We start from the raw sequence: 17,889 nt of genomic DNA, 5'->3' as shown, positions 1-17,889 counted from the left end.
TTTTTTTTAGCCCTCTCCCCCTTCCTCCTCCTCATTCCTTAAGATCGTTAAACTTGACAACTCTTTAAATGAGCTGGAAGAACTTCATCCTGAAGCACTTTTCCCTTTTGAGAGTCTCTGCTTTGGATATGTCTCTCCATGCTTTAGGCGAGTGAACATGACTTTCCAGAGGTGATTGATGGGTTCTCATAGAAATGCTCTTTCAATTAAAATAACCTAAACACACGCAAAGAGGAGGAAAAGGGATTTTTTTTTTTTTTTACTGTTTTTACTCTTGTCCAGAAAGTGAATCGGAGTTATCTATAGCAAGATGTGGGCATGTTTCCTTCTCCTTTGGAGCCTAACATTTAACTGGCTTCCCTCCATACGCTCAGTCCTGATCCACCTTGCCCCTGGAAAGCAACACTCCAGTAAGCTCAGCTTGTCCTCCCTGCTAAGCTGTGCCAACACTCCCTCCTTGCAAATTTTTTCATATTTGCTATGATTTAAGACCGGGTTTGGCCCCCCTCATGCCTTGAGATGAAGAAGTAATGCACTAATTCGCTATTCCCTCAAGGTATCAGGGAATCATTATCATTAAACATCTAAACTATGCATTCACCCCAGGTAGACCTTGTTGCTTTAAAAGCCTTTGGAGACAAGGAAATTGAAAGGGAATACATCTTTAGGTATCAAAGAGTTTTGCAAGCTGCAGCATTGCAGTCTGCCTCCCAGACCTTCTTTTGTTCAACACTGGTGTTTTTACTTAGTGTGTTGTAAATTTTGGACCCAAATTCACTTTTCCTTCAGTGAAAGCCAGGAAAACCATCACTAATATGTTTTTATCTAGGTGTTGTGTCCATTATTAATGTTTCTCCAACCTCTGTTGCTTCTGGCTCCCACAATGTGGGACTTAGAGTTCTTCCCAACCTCATGGCACCGAGCTTTAGTTTCAGTGCACTGCAGGATGTGTGGGATTTTGAAAACTGGACCTACCTGTCTATTTGGAAGAAGTCTCATGGTCAAAGACCTTTGAAACCACAGCACTCCCTGAGTAACTTGACATGGCTTCACTTGGGCTCCAACAAGGTTTTGGGAAGTTGCTCCAAGATCCCTCTGAGAGGGCTAGAAACCTTCTACTACCCTAAACTTCTTTTTTTCCCACGTGAAATATACCCATGTCTTGTTCGCATCCGTCTTTTCCTGGGCAATGCTCTTTCTTCCACTTCTTTGCTTTTACTGTCTCCAAGAGTGTGTTCAGAGAACAGACGTGGTGTCTAGATCCACCTTATTTATTGATCCACCTGTGACTTTGGTTTGCTCCTGTTATGGAGATCAATGACATATCATGCCACAGGACTGGGGCTCCTAGATTGGTGGATGGAAAATTTGTTCCACTATTAGCACTGTCCCTGGCATGGCTTTAGTCCAAGCAAACTATCACATTCCCAAACAATGCACAGGTCCAACCTGGGGCGAGCGTGGACCAAGGACCGGGCAGTGTGTAGATATGAATCCTATTTGGGGATGGGGGTATAAAGATAATTTAGCTCTGTGGAAAACTATATTTTATCTGTTGGCCTTGGGGCTAGAAGACATTTTCTTGGTCCACTTATTCAATAGCATAGGCATGGTCTGAGGACTTTAGTTGGCCAGGTCATCAATAATCTCATGTCCTCTTTGTCTCTGGCTCATGGTGGGGCTGTAAAGCAGATATCCTGCACTCCAGGGAGCTCTCTGCAGCAGACCCAGCAGACATTTAACCTTTCTGCAGGCTGGTGTGCACAGGCTGCGGGTCTGGGGCTGTAGTAGCTCAGCAAGGCTGCTGCAGCGAGGACACAAGTTTCCTAGTGCTGTCATAACCTAAAGTCAAGAGGCCTTGGAGGAAGTAGATTACTGCAAACTTCATGAATACAAGTCAGGGTAGAAAAATGAAATGTTCTCTGGACCCTCATTGATGAAACGATGTCAGTGTCTCAGCCGTTATGAGACCCAAGAGAATCCATGCTCAAAAGAAAGGGCTGGGGAAGACCTGGCTCTGTTCGCTCTGAGAAAACTCAATTTATTCTCTTGCTGCTCCATTGCCTGGAATTTTTCCGTGCCTGGGTCCTGGGTTCACTTGCGTGGGTGGGGGTAATAAAAAGGGGCCATAGGCAGTCTAGACAGAGGTGGCCTCCTGAAAGCAATCAATCTTCATTAAACAGGCCAGAGCCCAGCAGCTAGGAGATGAGCTAGGAAAGGAGCTATCTCTGGGTAGCACCACATTTAACCCTTCAGCTAGCAGTATAGCAGCTCCCTCATACCTTTTTTTAACTGAAATGAACAATTTGAGATTTATTTCCTCTTTTGTACAGGGCAGTTATGGTGGGCTTTTGCACTGGTGAGGGTGGATGGATTGTGAATGATCCTTGTTTGCCTCGAGATGAGGGGTGGAGAATAGGACGAGAGGAAATGGCCTCAAGTTGCGGCAAGGGAGATTTAGGTTGGATATTAGGAAAAATTTCTTTACTGAGAGCGTTGTCAGACATTGCAATAGGCTGCCCAGGGAAGTGGTTGAGTCCCCATCCCTGGAGGTATTCAGAAAGTGCGTAGACAAGGTACTCCAGAATGTGGTTTAGTGGGCATGGATGATGGTTGGACTCGATGATCTTGAAAGGTCTTTTCCAACCTAAATGATTCTATGGTTCTATGAGTCTATGGATTGGGAGAATGGTTTGAAGGCAGTGGGAAAGCTGGTGGGGGTTTCTCAGCAAGGCTATGCTTGCTGCTAGCATGGGGCTCTTAGTCTCCTCTCCAGTTGTACATGAATTACAGTCTGCCCTTTGTCTCCTGGGCTCATGGTAAAGCTTCCCTGCGGTTCAACCCCAAGGGAAGCCTATTTGCTGACTGTCTGAAGACTCGAGCCCTAGCCATCATCTGTGATGCATATGGGAGAGCTGAGCTTAGCTCTCCTGGGGCACCAGCCATGCTGTGCTCTTGTGGACTTTGCTTAGTTGCAAGGTCTCTGAGAAGGGGCTGATGCCAGGCAGACACTGGGGATTTCCAGGGGCTCTAAGTATTTGCATTTATTGCTGGGTCAACATTACATTTGCATTTATTGCTGGGCCAAGGTCTGCGTGGAACTGAGCTGCCCTCTATGTTAAGAGATGCTCATGTGGATCTTCCAGGTTTCTTCAGTCTCTCCATGAGCACAGGCACTTCAGTACTATCCAGGTTGCACTGTTGCTGCTTAAATGTTATTTCTGATCTTGCCGTTGATGTACAGACAAATGTTCCCAAGCCTTAGGGATGGCAGCGGTTATATGGAAGAAATAGGCAATGTTTCTCCCAGATTTTAAAAAAATTAATATTTCTTCTTATACAAGAATTGAGTAGCAACAAATGAAACAAGCGGGATCGAGGTTGAAAACTAATGAAAGGATGTAACATTTTCATGCAGCATGTAGTAAACCTGTGGAACTCATTGCCACAGAACATTGGGAATGCTAAAAATTTAAATGGTTTCCAGAGTAAGAAGTTTCATAGAAGAAAGGTTTGTACAGGGTATTGAATGCAAAGACATTTCCAAGATGCAGTCTGTCCGTCAGAAGGTCCCTAAGCTATAGGTCACTGGAGGCTGGAAGGATGGAGGTGTCTCTATGTGCTTGTCCTGCTCTTACACTCTTGTTAAGCATCTGATGTTGGCCGTTGTAGGAAGCAAACGCTGCACTAGATGCCCCAAACTAATACTGCAGCTCTCATGTCTTTCTTCATACTTTGCTCGCAACATCTGCTGTCTTTGCATAAATATTTCACTGGCACCAGCTGCAGCTCTCTGGCAGAACGAGAGTCAGCAGGGTAGACTCTCAGCTATCTTAGTTTTCCCAGTGTCTGCAGGATTTTCAGTGTGTCCTCCAGAGAGGCTGGAGTTTTCATCTTCCCTTTTCGAGCTCTGTCTCAGTTTTTGGCGAGGCTTCAGAGGAAGAAGCAGTCTGAAATGCATTACAGGTGCGTGGGTTGCTGAAATTCTGATGCTCCCCTTTCATTTTGTCTCTTATGGACAAGGTAAGTGAAAATGGAAGAGCTATATTGTAGTCACTGTGGGTCACAGTCCAAAGTGAGGAGATGAGATAATGTGACTCATTTTGATTCAGACTACTGCAAAAAATATTGCAAAGGGGGAAAGTGAGGGCTCTTCTGTATCTTGTTATTGTCTCTGTGCTGGAGTTTTATACTGTGACCTTCTAATGAATTTTCAGTTTTGTAAATCCTACTTTTAGCAAAACACATTTGGGAAAGGGAAAAAAAGAGGAGATCTGTGAGGTCCCCTAAATATTCTTTGGGACACTTGGATTCAGGAGATGTGTACTGGGTATGATGCACATTTAGGAATAATTTGCCCCCCCCCCCCCCCCGCATTAGATCTAATCTTGCACCCTAATATTTATGGGATACATAAAACCTGAAGTGGAGGCGAAAAATCTCATGTATAAGAGTGGCTCTAATTATTTTTAATGATCACTGGCTCTTCTTTCTATTTGCATAAGTCAGAATTGCAATCTCTGTATAGCTCTCAGCTGCACCTGGCTTGCAGTTGGGGTCCTGTACTAACGTTGTGTTAGGTGGCTGTCATCAAAGCTGTGATATCACAGGGGCTGGCAAGTGAGCAGGGTCCCCAGCTGTGGGGAGGAGCAAGCCAAACCCACCAGTCTGCCCAAGCCAAACCCACCAGTCTGCCGTGGAGCCGTTTGGCATGCCCAGTCTTCCCGTGCCCGGCTGAGGAGTGGTGGGAGGCCAGAGAAGATGGTGCGATCTCCCACCCTTCGGCCATGCAAGGTATGTGGTCAAACGGGTCTCGACCACGTGGAGAGTTAGATACGTGGCACCCAGTTTTATGTTGCCCCCATTTCTTTCTCTTCCAAAGTAGCAGTCTCAGCGTGGTGGTGTTTCATGACATAAATGGCTTTTATCCCTCTTTTCACCTCTGCTGTCCATTTAATTCCTGTAGTGCAGCCACAATCACTTCTTTGCATGGTAGAGTGACACCAAGAGCCATTCCGTGACCCCAGGAAGGGTTGATAACAGAGGACACCCTTTCTCTGTTCAAGAAACATAGACAAGAACGCAAGAAGCCATTTATTCTTTTCTCTCTCAACAACTTCTTTTAATTCTGACAAAATGATCCAGAATAAAGCTGCATTTGACCACATGCAGGTTGGAGGGAACATTAGTTTGGCTGATGGTTTTGGGGTCCTTTTAGAGCATGTCCTCGTCGGTCTCTATGTTAAGGCACCACTACCTTTGCTCCTAATAATTTAGTTTCTTCATGCTGTAGACATGCCAGTATCCGGGAAAGCTATTCATTCCTGCATATGGGAGTGCAGCGTCTGTCAGTAACTCGATAGCTGACTTGTAGCCCTCCTTGCCAAGGTAAATTATCTGTAGATCAATCACTTTGAGTTTACTGTTACCTTTAAGTGCTTCCACGGGATCGTCGGGTTGCAGGTGTGTATGTGCAAGTGTGAAATAGAAATGCCAGCCCAGGTGAAAGGTGAGGATTTGCTCCTTCTGAGAGACATCTGGGGTGAACGCAGCTGTGACAGGAATCTGCTGTGCTTTGGGGCTCCCTTTTGCTCCTGGAAAAATTAATGATGCTGAGCAGAGCTACCCAACCTGGTTATCTGACCACTTGGGCATCCTTTCACTAGTTACACCTCGGCAGGCTGAGCACTGAAGGCTCCTCTTTGCTCACTTTGCAGAGGCATGAGTATCGGAGTTGCTCTTGGGATGCACTAAAAAGCTTTTCCTTTTCTTGCCTTGTAAACTGTGGGTGCTCCCATCTGAGAAAAAATTATGGTGGTGATTTTTAGGTAGGTCTTTGCTTGCTTTCTAGAATACAAGGGACTGCACAGCACTGCCCTGTACACTCACTTGCTCCTGCAAGGCCCTTGTACGCTCCTGCTGCCCACACTTTTCCCTCTGTGATCCCACTCCTAGGTTTGTGATCCCACATCCATTTGTGCTTCCAGACTCATGATCCCATGTGGAAACCGCTGTCCTGCAGACACAGCTCTTGAACACTCCCACTACAAGACCAAGGAGCTTCCTGCCGAAGGCACGAAATCTGCCTTTGCTACACTATGGGAAGAAAACCCTTTGTTAACTCTTAGCCTGCCATGGTGTTAGCACCAAAGTGCCAAATGGTCTGGGAAGGATGCTCCATAGCTCAAAAGCGTAGTGTTTTATCCTGCTTTCTTGTCATTGCCACCAGGTTAGACATCTCTGAGCAGGCTGCCATACTTACAATTCATGGGTAGTTAAGCCCAGCCTAACCCATCACCCACCCTAACCAGCTGTAGTGGAAGGGGCTTGATGCTTCCTACCGCGACATAAGCCTGCGGTCAATAAAAGCCCGGAGGGAGCAGGGACAGGGCAGCTGGACAGTGGTGCAACTGTGTCGCATGATGAGCATGTCCATGAGAGCAAGGATACTAATTGCTGGGGTGCTAATTACCAATTTGTGGGATTGCATGTAGCCCAGTGACTCCCAATGCAACACCTCTGAACCATGAAGGGTTTTGTTCCCTGTCCCCCTTCAGATGAAGAAGATGCTAATTTCTTCTATGCCTGTCCTCAAAATTGTGTAAACTGCTGGAACTTACCTAAAACTTAGCTGAGACACAGACTTTTTTAAAAGTCTGCTCTAAATAATGAAAAATATGATCAAATTACACATGGCTTGTATCTGAGGCAACTTGACAGTGCATCTTGCTGCCTTCCAGCCTTGGACTGCTGATAGTTAATTTTAAGCTGAAAGGTCTATTTTTGAGTGACCAGGCATGCTACATTCATTTCAATCTCTGCTCATAATGGAGACAGGTTCTCCTTCACTCACCATTCATTTTGAGATCTTGATGAATAAGGTCAAACCGTCAGATCTTTCACTAATATTTGGGGGGAATTTGGTCATCTTAGCGATTGGTCCGTATCTGGCTGGAGGTGTTTAGAAGTTGGTTCTATGTTTTCAATGAACTCAGGAAAGTACTTCCAAGCAAGCCACGATCTACTGCGTATTTTATCCCCTACTCTTCTGATCTGTCAGTTGCTGTCATTTTTAAGACCCATGGATCTTTGTGGGTGGTGACCACTGGGAATTGAAAGACAGTGACTTTCTGGACTTGAAGCATCTTGCAAGATTGGGACAAGCATTCGTATCTGAGTTAGAGAAGGTCTTACTTCTTTTTCTACCAAGTGTGTGCGCGTTGCCTTGCTGAAGACTGGATGAACAGAGTAGGTGCATACCATAACCACATCCTCGTCTGGTGAAAACCACCCGACTGCTTTAGATTAGATGTCCCTAACGGAGAGCACACCGCCAGGAAACACAAAATGCTGCCATCACATGAGGAAACAGCATGTTACGCTCCCCACATAGCTGTCCCTGTGTAGTCTTGGCACTTACCACCTCTTCACTGCTGTGTTTCCAGTTTCTAACATCTGCCGTGTATCCGATTGCCTGACATGAGAGTGAACTGGGCTACCAAACAGTGCCAGTAATTGAAATGGGATGTGTGACCAGTATAACAGAGTCTCCAGCCCAGCTTTCCCAGTCCCCTCCTGCTGTGCTATCCTGATGGCAAGGGAATATATCCCCACAGGGTATTTCCCTGTACCTCTTGCAGAGCATTCAGCTACAGTCAGTGAAATGTGTTCTGTATTATTTCCAAGGGGTAGGCATGGGGGAGGTTCCTGTTTCTTCTGATCGGGCTTAATTTCATTTATTTAGTAACTTCTTGTTTAGAGGACTTTTTTTTTTAATCTCAAGGCATTTTCTCTGGCCAGCATAAGCACATATGCCTTCCACATTGTGGGATTTAACTGAACAAGTGGTTTCTAATTCATCTGGAATTTAATAAGGGGTATTTCCCTTCCATGGTATTGGGACGTTTAGGCCAAGACACTTACAGACCCTCCCTGGCTGTTGATTTCTGTAAAATTTGGCTTGGAATTTTGTAGGGAAGATGGCAAAAAAACAAAGATACAGGTATACAAATAGACTGACCATAATTGCTTTGTTCCCGCGGGTAAATCATTCTGAGAGTGTTTTCAAAGATTGTGGTACTGAGGGAAGACTCGGAGCCCTTTAACAACAGCAGAAAGGGATGGATGAGACATATGAAGATGTCTTTGCAGGTGTCTCTAACAGAAAGCAAAGGGATGGTCCCTTCAGCTCCGGGTGACACTGCAAGAGAAAGGCAGAGGTTGGATGGGGAGGGAAATGCAGAATTGCCTGTGGGGAGGGCAGGATCATGCTGGGATAGGAACTATAGAGCATCCTGACGGCTTCTAGGCAGCATGTGGGTACCTCCAGAGAGAGCCATATGCCAATCTGGAGATCTGGCTTAGCATCACAAGAGATAAATGTCCTCTTCTTCCCCACAGTAAACTCAGCAGCACCAAGAGATGCTCCGCATTGGCACTCCAGGTAATTCGCTGGAGGCCCATTCAGGCCAGTGGCCCTTCACACTTGTCATCTCTCACCTTTCCAGTGAAAGGAGTGCTTGTGGTGACACTGGTTTGAAGGCAGAAACCATTTCATATATGGTTCTAGGGGTCTGCTTTGGTCATTCTTCATGGTCAGTGCTTGCTGGGTTGGTATCACAGAATACCAGACATGGGAACATCAGTGCCCAAAGGTATGGCCCTCTATATCTGTATAGGGCAAGTCTGGCACCCTATAGGTCTGCCACTGAAAAGAAAGCTTCTTCAGCTGGGTAACTGATGAACCTGATCTGCTCTAGGGAGAGAAGGTTTGCATGGGAAGTCTACCCACAAATCTGTGCTGTGTGGTGTTAGCCTAGATCCAGAGGTGACAATCCATCAGAGGGTTTCACGAGGGTCTGGTTTGACCCAGCATGTACTCTATTGATGTGATAATGCTTTTGACTTTTCACAACAAAGTGCTGCACAGCCTGCCTGGGTCCAGACAGCATTTAGAGGGAGTAGCAGGGTGAGTTCTCTTCCCTTTTGAGTGGCCTTCCTATCAGATATTGGGGGACCATTCCTCCTTGGTCCATCACCATCTATGTGTGGGTGGTATCTTAGCCACTGGATTCCCCTCACATGGGGCATCAAATACCTGATAGATGCTAATGGATTTCAGCTTTGAGCAGAGATGAACTAGAAGTCCAGAGAGGAGATATTTCATAACCCCTTGGCAGCCCCCAGTGCCATGCTACAGTTGCTTTAATAGCCTGAGCCTAAGCAGAATGGGTACGAGAAGAAAGTATGTACAGGCTGTGTTTTGTTTGCTGCCTGTTGAAAACATCTCAGCTAGCCTGTGACCTGGCACAGGCTGGAAGTGGTTGATTTGGTTCATGTGCTCCAAACAATGCACGGGGAAGATGTGAGATATTAAAATGTTGAACCTTAGATTTTTGCTGGGTTTGGTTCTGCTTTCAGCCGTCATCTTGACTCACCTCCCTTGCTGTACAGTTTTGCTGTGGACTGGAAGATGTTTTGTGTTGCCCTGAGATGGGGCTGGCTGTGATTTCTAACATCTGGTGCCTCCAGCCCTCTCTCCCTCAAAAGCAGAGGTCTGGGCAGGGATTACCATGAAACTTGGCAGAGGAATGGTAGACTTTTTGGTGTTGATGATGAGCAAAGTGGGACATGAGCAGTTGAACCTGGTGTATGTTGCTGGCAGGGGTGTATGTGTGTGCTCAGATGCTTCCAGTGGGGACCATACCCTCATCGGGTGAAACTTGAACATCTGTTGGTTGCAATCAGGATGCACCAGGCTGTGGGTGCTGGACTGAGTATGCATTCATTGCACAAATTTGAGGGCAAATGTAGCTGCCCTCCCCATCCTGCAGGGACTGGCTTCTTGGTGAGTCACTTCCCAGCCCTTCTCCAGGGTATATGTGAAGACAGTGAGATGCATGACCCTTCCCACCCCTTCCATACATATATCCTAGAACAAGAGGAGCCTCTAAGGTCTTGGAGTATTCAGGTGTTTAATATTTTCCTTTCAGGTGTAGGAATGGCAGGGGCTGCATGCTGCTGAAATGTGTGGTTTGACAGGGAAGATAAATGGACTTGCTGAGCAACATTAAATACAAAAAAGCCCAGGAGCTCCCCTGTTTCTCCCCGCATCTCCAAAATGAGTTTTGAAGTTGTAATTTTAAGCTGGCGTGGGACAGATATGGATGGAAAGGTTGTCAAGTACAGGCAGCGTCTGCTGCTCGAGGGGGAAGGAGCTGATGTAAAATGTGATCTCTGTAAATGGGGAGCCCTGGGCTGAGACACAACACACCAGCACATGCCTCCTTTCCAAGAAATACACATAAAAAGCTTAAAAAAAACACCCTGCAGAATGAGCAAGGATGGGTGGACGCTGTGCTTAGCAGTGTGTCCTTGAAGCGAATAAGGCATCTTGGGCTGCATTAGTAAGAGGGAAGCCAGCAGGGCCAGGGAAGAGATCCTTCCCTCTGTCTGGCACTTGTGAGATGGCATTTGGAGTGCGATGTCCAATTTTGGGCTCCCCAGTACAGGAAGGTTATTGATATACTGGGGTAGGTCCAGTGGAGGCCACTGAGCTGGTCAGGGGCTGGAGAGCATGATGTATGAGGACATGCTTGGAGATTTGGGTCTGTTCACCTTGGAGAAGGCAATCGGTCCTCTGGGGCTCCTTTCCCAACCGAAACAGTGATATTACAGTTCAGTGACATTTGATCGGTCCTTTGGCTGTGCTGTATTGCCTGTCAGAGCAAGCACGAAGCTCGCAGGGCCCCATGCAGAAGATGAGCTGCGTATCTGTCTTCTCTCCCACCGACTCTTGGAGTGACTTGTGCTAATGGAGCCTAACGGGGCCCCCAGCATACCCAGTGCCCTGGGCAAGAGCCGTCCTTCTCTGCCCTGTAACTGAGTCTCTTACCAGCTCCCAGATATCCAAAATTGTAATTCAGGCCACCAGAGATGATGAGGTTATCTTTAAAATCATGCTTTTTTAAAAACAACACCTCAGAGCATTAGGCTTAGGAGTTTAGATGCTGCAAAGGGAAAAGTGAAAGAGTGCTGTGTGGCTGCCTTCTGAAAGGATCATTTTCATTTATTTGCTTTACAATTACTGAAGTTTGAAGCATTTTATCAGATATGAGAATTTGTTAGATCATGTTCTTTTTTAAGAAAACCTGAAACGTTTCAAGCTGTGCTCCGTATGCATTTCTTTTGGAAAACTCTAGTTTGCAGGCGGGGAAATTGTGAAATGGCTCAAAATTTGAAATCCTCCCAAGGAACAGGGTGGGATACCGCTAGATAAAGAGGCTGTGGACACTGCTTCTGCAAGTGTGGGGACAACAGTGGTCCACTGGTGCCTTGCTGCTTTCTGCAGGAGCTGTCGCGTGTCGCAGCAGCGGCATCTCCAGGGACGGTCCTTGTGGCCGCTGCTTAGTTATTAACATTCAACAGCCGATGGTAAGGATTTTTGGGAAACATGGGCTTCTCTGGTTTTGTTTTAATGAATTAAAGAGAAATAGTGCCCACAGCAACACAACAGACACCTGTGATCCATCCTATGGCGGTGATGTAGGACATGCCAGACTGGAGGATTAGCTGTCAGCGATCCCAGCGCCGCAGGGGTCAGACATGGGGATGGGTTCAGTGGCCTGAACATGTAAATATTTACTGTATTTTCAGGTTCTGGATTATCTCTCCAGGCCTCCAAAAGCCTCTGCAGGAGGGCGGAGGCCTCCCCTAATTCCTGAGACATAACTACAAGACGTGTGCATGTCTCGGCTGCCCCGTGGCACCTCTTAAGGCACTAAATGCCTGGTTTTAGGCAAAGGCACCAAACCCACTGTGTCTTAACAAGTCGTTGGGCATCAGCTGAGCCTAAATAATTGTGTGTATTCCTGTGTGCGTGATCTTGCACTGCCCATGGCCAGTGTGATTTAAAGCAGATGAGCTCATACCTCTTCCTCTCTGCCTAAAAAATAACATTTTTCCCCTTGCATATATACTGGCCTAGGAGCATTTTCTTACTGAAAGGCTTCCTCTCTGCTTGTGCATTGTGTTTTGTTAAACCACGGTAATTTGCTCATGGAGCTAAGCCCTTAATCTCCCCATCTGTGCAACATATATCTATTTAATGTTATTTGGCTTAAAATACATAACATTTCTGTATATTTAAAGCAGATAATATTGCAGTGCTTGCATAAATGTGGGCAGAGTCAAGGGGAAGTTTTTGGCTGGGTCTCTGCACTTCATTGTCTGGCTGGTACTTATAGGCTTAACTTATAGGTACTTACAGGCTTAACCACAGTTGAGTTCTTTGAAGGCTTTTCTTTGGTTTATTTCCTCTTTTATTTAGTAAATGGTAAAAAGGGAAGAGGCAAATTTTGAACACTTTTTTGACTAACTGCAAATGGCTTGAAATAAATAGCTGCACGTGACTTTATTCTATTACAAAAGCGGGACGGGCAAAATTGCTGCTGAATTATAAGCAAAGGGTCACCCTGCTCTGCAATTACTGTGGTCCCTAATGCACTGAATTGCAAATCATATCCGTTCCTGGAGCGTAATACTATCTGGCTCTGTGTGCCAGACTAAAATGAGCTCATAGAGCAAAACAGTCTGAGAAAACAGCTTTCAGAAGAGATGGGAAAATGGTCTTAATCTCCAGCCTGAGTGGGAAAGTAATCAGCCTCAGTTCCTTAACTCTGCAAGGAAGACCTTTGTACAACAGCAAGGGGCAAAGGTACCACTTGCAAATAGTGCTGTATTAACAGCTTCTCTGTGTGTTGCTGTGCTGCTGAAGGATGTTTTCAGGGACTAGGATCCTGTTGGTTTCAGGATGGGAACATCTACAAATGATAGATTTCCCTGTCCTGGACTCAAATATGGGCATGAAATGGCAAGTGAAAATATATCACGTGGACAAAACTTTAAATATTTCAACTCTTCTGATTTTTTCTCCAGCCAAAGTTACATATTTTTTTAACAGCAGAATTTTGCCCAGATTTGTCCTGCTCCCATGATGGAGTGACCCAAACTGAAGAGCAGTCCTGGCAGCAACTAGGCTCCTGAACTGGACTCCTCATTGAAATGGGATGAGTCCAGACCTCGCTGCCACAATCTGGCAGCATCGATGGTTTCTGCAACCATGATGCATAGCCATCTCGAGAGCACAAATTCTCTTGAACTTCTCTTTTTTGGCATTTTGCTTCCCATAGGGGCCATCTTTGCTAGGACTCCACTGGGACTGTGCACAGGACTGATGCCAGGCAGGACCTCTTGGACTAAAAAACATTGCATAGTTGAGACAAGAGGGCATGATGTTGGGTTGGAAATTTGGAGCTCAGTCTGCTTCTGTGCTCAGTTATCAAAATGAGGTCACTTTTTCATTCCTGGCAATATTTTTGCCACCTGCCCACCATGCCTACTTGGAGCATATCTCTGAATTGCAATGCAGCTCTGCACCAGTATCCCCAGTTAGCTCTGGGACTGGCACCAGCACATCCCAACCTGGCAATTAGTGATGCAGATGTGATGCAGATGTGCTGCTCCTGTTTCTGGAGTCAGTGTCTCTGGATGCTATGCTGTGATTTATCCACTGGTTCAGCGCTACCAGGAGATTTGCCCTCCAGTCCTGCATGGCGTGATATAGATTTGCCTTCATTTTCCTGAACACACATGTTTAAGGGTCCCTGGTGATGTACTCTAACAGCTATTTCTGTTTTTTAAAAAGAAAAACCACATTTCCTGTGAGATTTATGTCATTCTAAATTTAGAAAACCTAAAATGTACTGATGGTCAAAAGGAGATCATTTGCATGGCTTTTCTTTTTCTTTCTTTCTTTTTTTTTTTTTTTTTTTTTTTTTAAAGTTGATGAATAGTACAGAGTGGGAACATTTAAAGTTGTTTGCAATATATCTTGTACAGGGCACAGAATGAGGGTCACGCTTTGATAAGTACCGGTGTCACATACCAAACCTCTGCCTCCTTTAACTAATCTGCCTGTGCACGCTTGCCCTGATATCCCGCGGTGAGTGGCTGCGCTTGGTTTCATGCTGGAGATCAAATGCGGCTCATTGCTGCCGACAGTGCAGGGAAGTAGGTTTGGTCATATCTTCTCATTCTTTAATTACTTTTCCAAAGAATGGAAACAATCCCCTTCTCCTCCAAAACCACATCACTGCTTTAAGGGGGGCAGCTGTTGTCTCAATGGGTACTGGTTCAATCTTTCATGTTGCTACTGGCATTTTTCTTTGCAAAATGAGAAAAATCTTAGCATGGTAATAAATAAATGAAAGGGTGAAACGTGTCTGCAGGGAGAGCCAGTTAAAACTGCAGTGATCAGGAGGACCCACTTCATGTAATCCCATTTACACCTGTATGTGTGTATTTTGTTATCTCTAAGCAATGCTCCATGTTTCACCCCCATGTTTTTCATCATGTTTCCCAGTGCTTTCCCTCCATCCCTGAGCTATGTTCCAGTGGAGCGGGCACCAAACTAGATGCAAAACCTGTGGCTGTTGTGACCCAGCAGGAGATGGCCAGGGAGAGGAGCTGGTGCTTTCCACCCTCTCCACCCAGCAACCTCTTCATCCCACGCTGAAAGTCAGTCTAACCCCTATACCACCTCCCACAGCATCTCATGGTTTCTGCCCTTGAGCCCCTGCCTGTGGCTCTCAGAATCTGCAAGGGGTTGTGGAACAAGGTACATCTCCTGATGAGGTCACTGTGAGCTCGCTATGAGGTCACTGTGTGGTCGCAGTGAGGTCAGGCAGCTCCCTAGGCTTCTCTTCTTTTTAACCTTGGTGCAAGCTCTAGCGTTAACACTTGGGTCATTTCCAAAAGTACATGGGCTCAGGAAAGCCACCATAATCATAATTTGTCAAAGATCTGTAGAGTTGTCCCATCTTCAGCACCCACATCTGCTCAGCTGTGGACATCTGCCTCTACTGGCCGTGTTATGCTGGTTAGTGAGATAGATTATCACTTTTAGTAAGCTTAAATAATAGGTTTTTGCTGCCCAGACAGTTTTCCATTGAAAAACGGTTAAAATTTACTCATGTCATAGCTCCTGTGAGAGGCTGAGGACAAACAGGACTGGTGAAAGCAGCTGGAAGTGATTCAAGGTGACAGCTCTACTAGGTGCTGGTGGAAGAGGATGGGATCTGACATGTAGCTACCCTGGGCATGGTCACTACAAAAAGGCAGTAACCCTCCTGCCAGCTTTGTTGAGGGTACTGAGTGTCTACAGGGTATTAAGTGCCTCTCTTGCAGAAGTCCTGGGTCACCTCATGTCTCAGTGCAACCTCATGCTTTGGAGGTGATCCCACAAGGAGCAGACTTGTTCTCTGCAAGGTCAGCTTTTCTCCATTTCTACGTCCCTCTTTGCCTAGGTTTTGTTGGTCCTTCTTGAGAGAGGAGTTAAGAGTGAAATAAGAAAAGGTTTATTTCTGTCCAGGTGCTTCTTAAAAAGTCTGGCTGTGCAGAGGTACAAAGAACCATGAAAGAAGTGACCAAGTCAATGTCCCAGATAGCTAAAGGTATCTCAGGTGTCATTAGATGCCAGTGTGCTTTCATTTGAATCAGGCTTAGCATGCATGACTCAAACAGGTCAAGTCAGTGGAGATGAGTCCCAATGTTTGCAACTGTTTTTCTCCTCATTTGGAGCTATGACATGCCATCAGTGTCCTTGTCCTGGGGAACTATTTCTGCTGAGTTCAATGGACACAGGATCAGGTTAAAGTATGGTGGGCCTTTCTGGGGATGTAGAGCTGCCCTAGGAAGTTGGGGAAAGGCAGTTAGAGAAGGGGAGGGAGAGGCCAAAGCTGTTAAGGACCTTCATGCAAGATGAGCAAAGTGGCAGATAGGAACAGAGGGGAGAGATCTGCAAGGGGTGGCAGCAAAGTGGGAAAGCTCAGCAAGGAAAACAACTGGGAGGCTAATTTTGGTCAAGAGGAAAAGCTACGCCATTGATTTTAGGGCTGGGTTTATCAAATGAGAGCATTTATCTTGATGTGGGAGTGATAAGAACCATCTGGGAACTGTAAATCCTCAAGGCACAACTGGTCTGAATGAGACCTCACGTAGCATCTTTATTCAAGCTCTTGTTTGCCTCCGAGGACTGTGTCCAGGCTCTCAGGCCCATGAGAGCACTGCTGTGTCTGCAGTGGCCCCATTGCTGCTTTCTAGACCTCAGGCTAATGAAGGACAAGGGCATGAGAAACAAGGGCTGGTTTCCTTTCTATAGGTTTTTCAAGGCAGAGGTGGTTGGGGATCAGAAAACACTGCTGAACCTTTCCCAGCTTTTACCTGATGAATTATGTGTAGGTGCTGAGACATTTTGCTAAATATTAAGCCTGAACTTTAGAAAATGGAAAGTCTTTCCTCTCCAGAAAGGTTGGCATTAAGGCAAGTGACGATTGCACATGAATGATCCTCTTTGTTTGCCTTCCCTTACTCTCACTTGATTGCTTTAAAATATTGCTGATTGCTCAAGTAGCTGAGAAGCCTCTCTTGGAAATCTACCAAATATGCTTCAGCACAGTTTATTTTTATGATTTTCATTTGGCCTGGGTTTGATATTCCCCCCCGCCTTTTTTTTTTGACAATTAAAGAAGCAATTTCATTCTTCACCCCTGCCTTATCCTTTTGATGGAACCTGTTTGGCTCTAGGGTTTGGTAACAACATACAGCACCGTTCAGCTCCAGATGTTCACATCACACCCATCTACTGCCCAACAGCCTAATAGGAAACTACCATCTGGCCTGAGACCAGTTCCATGGGGAAAGGTGGCCCATCACACAAACAGGTTATGGGCTAAATGAGCCTCATCTCAACAGCCCCAACACTGAGCTGGAGATGCTGGACACCCTTGGTTTCTTCTTGTTGCTCAGGGTGGTCATCTTTGTGGTATGGGACAGAGGAGCTGAATGTGGACATGGTGCAGGTGCCTGCAGAGATCCCTGAGCTAGTGCCAAGCAAATTAGGCTTGAGAATGGGAAATTTCAGCTGTTCTGCCACCTCAGCTAGCACCTATATGTACCACATAGATCAATCTGGTGTTACAAGTTTATCATAGAATCATTGAAAGGTTTGGGTTGGAAGGGACCTTTAAAGGTCATCTAGTCCAACCCCCCTGCAATGAGCAGGGACATCTTCAACTAGATCAGGTTGCTCAAGGACCCATCCAACCTGACCTTGAATGTTTCCAGGGATGGGGCATCGACCACCTCTCTGGGCAACCTGGGCCAGTGTTTCACCACCCTCATCATAAAAAATTTCTTCCTTATATCTAGTCTGAATCTACCCTCTTAATTTAAAACCATTACCCTTTCTTCTATCACAACAGGCCCTATGAAAAAGTCTGTCCCCATCTTTCTTACAAGCCCCCTTTATATATTGAAAACCTGCAATAAGGTCTCCCTGGAGCCTTCTCTTCTCCAGGCTGAACAACCCCAACTCTCTCAGCCTGTCCTCACAGCAGAGGTGCTCCAGCCCTATGATCATCTTCATGGCCCTCCTCTGGACTTGCTCCAACAGGTCCATGGCCTTCTGATGTTGGGGACCCCAGAGCTGAAGGCAGTACTGCAGGTGGGGTCTCACCAGAGCGGAGCAGAGGGGCAGAATCCCCTCCCTCGACCTGCTGGCCACGCTGCTTTTGATGCAGCCCAGGGTATGGTTGGCTTTCTGGGCTGCGAGCGCACATTGCTGGGTCATGTCCAGCTTTTCATCCACCAGCACCCCCAAGTCCTTCTCCGCAGGGCTGCTTTCCTTCCTTAGTCCTGCCGTGCTTGAACGCCAAACGCATTAATTAAAGCCAGGGTAAGGCACGTGAGTGTTACAGCTCTGCTCTTGTGTTGAGTGCAGACTTGTATATCCAAAGCACTTAACTAGGTCTCTTTTGAGGTGTCATAATT

The 17,889-nt window shown here is 46.1% G+C and overlaps 1 protein-coding gene across 1 annotated transcript in view; it reads left to right on the top strand.

Annotated features, from left to right (window-relative positions):
- The first annotated feature begins 3,875 nt into the window (after positions 1 to 3,875).
- The window catches only part of LOC115342224 (collagen alpha-1(VII) chain-like), a 141,690-nt gene continuing 127,676 nt past the window's right edge, over positions 3,876 to 17,889 (top strand). The window contains exon 1 of the mRNA XM_041123929.1: positions 3,876 to 3,966. The gene's annotated coding sequence lies outside the window, so the exon portion shown is untranslated. The remainder of the gene's footprint in view (positions 3,967 to 17,889) is intronic.

The sequence above is a fragment of the Aquila chrysaetos genome, chromosome 5 (genome assembly GCF_900496995.4).
Source record: "Aquila chrysaetos chrysaetos chromosome 5, bAquChr1.4, whole genome shotgun sequence".
NCBI lineage: Eukaryota > Metazoa > Chordata > Aves > Accipitriformes > Accipitridae > Aquila > Aquila chrysaetos.
Note: the sequence above shows the minus strand (reverse complement) of the source record. Positions and strands in the feature narration are given on the sequence as shown.